Raw genomic sequence first — 5,095 nt, 5'->3', positions numbered from 1 at the left:
TTTAAGTCCAATCAAATCAGGATATTCCCTAATCCCTCTTCTGCCCCACAGTTGTTACCTGACCTTGGCTTGGTTTACATGGTGACAGAGTCATGGCCCCGTGGTGGGCCTGTGGTAGCACCTTGTTCTATGCACCTAGTTGCTATGCCAGTGACCACTGCAGCACCTAGTATCCTGTCTGGCCTTTCTACTTGGTTATCCCTTCACGATGGCATCCACTGGGGTGTCAACTTTCCCATCTGATCCATGGCTTGAAGGACCATGCAGCATAAGTCACCCAGTGTTCAGCTTCAGCCCTCATCCCTTCATCTCAGGCAGGTCATCTCTTTGGGTCAACAGGTCTGCTCTGTCAGCCAAAGGTCCTCTCTGCCCCTAGATCCTGAATCAAATCTGCAAAGTCCCTCTTTCACATAAGAAAACATACAGCTTCCAGGGATTAGGATGGGAACATTATTTGGCATACCACCGTCACTTTGATATTTACCAACTAAAACCAGGAGTTAGTATTCTCCCCTTTTGCCACTATTTAAAAAGAGATCATTAGGATGATTCTGACTAAAAATGTTAAAGTTTTTTCTCAAATAATATTTATAAATGTGTGCTCATCACTAAAATGTGTAATAAAATGACATTTGTCATCTCAGTAGGCTTAATTTTCAGTGGGATAGTGGTGGTTCCAGTGACCTCTGCGTTGCCCGTTTCACCTCATTTCTTTGGGAGCAGTCTCTACAACGATGGGCAAGATGATCCATTGTGCTGTATGAAGAACATATTAGAAAATTTATTTATATGTGTTTTTATATTTGAAAAGAAACATTTTAAGCATTTCTGGTATTTCATAGAAGGGTTGACACAGACACGCTTGTCATTATGGCTGTGTTAGTCACGTGTAGTGCAGAATGCGTAGCGTAGTACGTAGATGTCCTGAGGGCTGAATGGGCACCCCACCCTGTGGCAGGGTGGACAATGGTTTCTTCATTTGGCATGTTGTGATGTATTACAATTTATTTATGTCATCACTTTGCAAACAAGATTTTTAGAAACATGAGGAACATGAAGAAGAACATTTACATTTTTTCCAGTGATGCTTAAAGTCAAGTAAGATTCAATCTCTCCTTGACATACTACATACAGTAATAAATGTTTACAGCACCTTTTTTTAATTTTTAATTTTTAATTTATTTATTTATTTATTTTGCAGTACACGGGCCTCTCACTGTTGTGGCCTCTCCCGTTGTGGAGCACAGGCTCCAGACGCGCAGGCTCAGCAGCCATGGCCCATGGGCCCAGCCGCTCCGCGGCATGCAGGATCCTCTCGGACTGGGACACGAACCCATGTCCCCTGCATCGGCAGGCAGACTCCCAACCACTGTGCCACCAGGGAAGCCCCTACGAGCATCTTTTGAGCTTACGTAATAGCAGATGCATATAACGGCAAATCCCCTTGCTCTTCCTACTGAGGTAAAAATGGCTGAAATAAAATACTGGAAATAACATGGAAACTGACACAACTATATTCCTTCATCAGCAAATATTGCTGGAAGAGGCACAGAAAACATCACTGACGTAGAGAAGAAACAAGAATGAGAACAAATAATTCGGTGTGAGACGTTTGCTCCATAATAAGGTGTCTCCATCGTATCTCAGCTTATGGTATTTGCTAAATTGTTTCAATGCTGAAATACAGAAAGAACTATTTATGAGCCATTAAAATGTTTTAGGAGACTGATACGCAACAGTAAGTTACTTCTTTATTAAAAACAAGGGGCTTCCCTGGTGGCACAGTGGTTAAGAATCTGCCTGCCAATGCAGGGGACACGGGTTCGAGCCCTGGTCCGGGAAGATCCCACGTGCCATGGAGCAACTGAGCCCGTGTGCCACAACTACTGAGCTTGCACTCTAGAGCCCACGAGCCACAACTACTGAAGCCCGTGTGCCTAGAGCCGGTGCACCGCAACAAAGAGTAGTCCCTACTCGCCGCAACTAGAGAAAGCCCGTGTGCAGTAACGAAGACACAGTGCAGCCAAAAATAAATAAATAAAAATAAATAAATTTAAAAACAGTTTATGGTAAAACTGGGTACATTTACCCATTGATGGAATGACTATTTTGGAATAAAAAAGAGATTCCAGAATATAGTTACAGAGTCTCTATAACATTACTATATTATTATTTTTTTAATATTATTTTTACTGCATCATTTATTGCAAGTTTTAGTCTCAAATTGTAGTCAGAAATTAGCAAATGTGGTTCATTTAATTAAAAACAGGATCTTTTTTCAGCTTTATTGAGGTATAATTGACACATAAAATCGCCAGATATTTAAAGTATACAACGGGCTGATTTGATACACACGTACATTGTGAAAGGATTTCCCCCATGGAGTCAATTAACACCTCCATCACCCCACACAGTTATCCTTTTTATTTGGTGAGAACATTTAAGTTCTACTCTCTTAGCAAATCTCAACTATACAATACAGTGTTATCAACTATAGTCACTATATTATACATTAGATCCTCAGACCTTACTCATCTTATAATTGAAAATTTATACCCTTTAACCAACACCTCCCTATTTCCTCCACCCACAGCCCTGGGCAACCACTTTTCTACTCTTTAAAAGCAAGGTCAGCTCGGTGCTTTGTGACCACCTAGAGGGGTGGGATAGGGAGGGTGGGAGGGAGGGAGACGTAAGAGGGAAGAGATATGGGGACATATGTATATGTATAACTGATTCACTTTGTTATACAGCAGAAACTAACACACCATTGTAAAGCAATTATACTCCAATAAAGATGTAAAAACAAAAAACAAGATCTTGCTCCAGTGTCTCGTCTGCAGTCGGTTGTGTGGAGGGAAGCGTCTTGGTCCGTAGGCGTGAGGAAGGGAACAGCATCTATTGTCTGTGTCTGACTCCATAGTTTGGTTCGAGGCCTCCCGGAGCTTTCCCGGGGCGGTCGGCAGAAGCCGCCAGGACCGCCCCGCCCCTCCCCTCCGTCCCTGGGACCAGGAGGGACCCAGCCCGCGTCACGCCCCTCGGGCGCTCGCCTTTCCCTTCTCTGTCGTTGCGTCCGCATCGCGCCCCCGGAATCAGACGGTGCCCCTTAGATGGCCAGCTTTCCCCCGAGGATCAACGAGTAAGAGATCGTGAGATCACGTACTACAGGTGAACTTTTAGCTCCTGCAGATCCTTTTGACAAGAAATGGGGTCGTGAAAATTGGACTGTTGCTTTTGCCTTAAGAACTTTCTCTTGCATGGCACGAAGAATATCACCAATTCAAGCAGTTTAATATTGTCAAGACAAAACAGTGATGGTGGTCAAAAAAATAAGCCTCGTGAACATATTATAAACTGTGGCGATATAGTCTCAAGTCTTGCTTTTGGATCTTCAGTTCCAGAAAAACAGAGTCGCTGTGTAAACATAGAATGGCATCGATTCAGATTTGGACAAGATCAGCAACTCCTTGCCACAGGGTTAAACAATGGGCGTATCAAAATATGGGATGTATATACAGGAAAACTCCTTAACTTGCTAGGTCATACTGAAGTGGTCAGAGATTTAACTTTTGCTCCAGATGGGAGCTTGATCCTGGTGTCAGCTTCAAGAGACAAAACTCTGAGAGTGTGGGACCTGAAAGGTGACGGAAACATGATGAAAGTATTGAGGGGCCATCAGAACTGGGTGTACAGCTGTGCATTCTCTCCTGACTCTTCTATGCTGTGCTCAGTGGGAGCCAGTAAAGCAGTTTTCCTTTGGAATATGGATAAATATACCATGATACGGAAACTAGAAGGACATCACCATGATGTTGTAGCTTGTGACTTTTCTCCTGATGGAGCATTACTGGCTATGGCATCTTAGGATACTCGAGTTTATATCTGGGATCCACACACTGGAGACGTTCTGATGGAATTTGGGCACCTGTTTCCCCCACCCACTCCAGTATTTGCTGGAGGAGCAAATGACCGATGGGTACAATCTGTCTCGTTTAGTCATGATGGACTGCATGTTGCAAGCCTTGCTGATGATAAAATGGTGAGGTTCTGGAGAATTGATGAGGATTATGCAGTACAGGTTACACCTTTGAGCAATGGTCTTTGCTGTGCCTTTTCTACTGATGGCCGTGTTTTAGCTGCTGGAACACATGATGGAAGTGTGTACTTTGGGGCCACTCCAAGGCAAGTCCCTAACCTTCAACATTTATGTCGCATATCAATCCAGAGAGTGATGCCCACCCAAGAAGTCCAGGAGCTGCCGATTCCTTCCAAAGTTTTAGAGTTCCTCTCCTACCGTGTTTAGAGGATGCTGTCTTCCCTAGAATTAGGGACTGACAACACACTTTACGCAAAACTCGAGCTTTACTGACTTCAAGGTTTAGGAGATTTATTTAATTTGATACATTCTTGTATTGCATTTTGATCAGTTGAGCTTTTAAAATATTATTTATAGACCTTAGGAGAAATATTTCTGAACATATCAAATGTAAATTTTTTTCTAAAATGTAACTGAAAACATATACATACATGTATATATTTCGATATAAGCTGCTGTGTGTTGAATGGACCCTTTTGCTTTTCTAATTTTTAGTTCCAACATGTATATATTGCTTCAGTAGAGCCACAATGTGTATCTTTACTGTAAAGTGGAAGGAATTTTTTCATTCTGGGACACTGAGTTAGATGGTAAATACTGACTTAAGAAAGCTGAATGCCTCATAACAATATGTGTATTTGGTTGGGGGGTGGTCAGACAACTGACCTTCAAGTAAAACAGCTTTTGTCTAGGGAAGGATTTTGTTTTCCTTAGGAGTGGCAGCTGAGAGGTAGAATTTGAATGTGACATTATTAAATGAAAAATAGCCAGGATGGGCTTCCCTGGTGGCGCAGCGGTTGAGAGTTCGCCTGCCGATGCTGGGGACACGGGTTCGTGCCGCGGTCTGGGAGGATCCCACATGCCGCGGAGTGGCTGGGCCCGTGAGCCATGGCCGCTGGGCCTGCGCGTCCGGAGCCTGTGCTCCGCAACGGGAGAGGCCGCGGCAGTGAGAGGCCCGCGTACCGCAAAAAAAAAAAAAAAAAAAAATAGCCAGGATAT

At 43.4% G+C, this 5,095-nt stretch overlaps 1 pseudogene across 1 annotated transcript; it reads left to right on the top strand.

The window, feature by feature from the left end:
- Positions 1–3,110: 3,110 nt before the first annotated feature.
- LOC307064863 (WD repeat and SOCS box-containing protein 1-like) lies at positions 3,111–4,303 on the top strand (annotated as a pseudogene). The gene has a single exon. The product of its transcript is annotated as a WD repeat and SOCS box-containing protein 1-like (transcript).
- The last annotated feature ends 792 nt before the right edge of the window (positions 4,304–5,095 follow it).

Source organism: Hyperoodon ampullatus, assembly GCF_949752795.1.
Source record: "Hyperoodon ampullatus genome assembly, chromosome: 16".
NCBI classification, from domain to species: domain Eukaryota; kingdom Metazoa; phylum Chordata; class Mammalia; order Artiodactyla; family Ziphiidae; genus Hyperoodon; species Hyperoodon ampullatus.
Note: the sequence above shows the minus strand (reverse complement) of the source record. Positions and strands in the feature narration are given on the sequence as shown.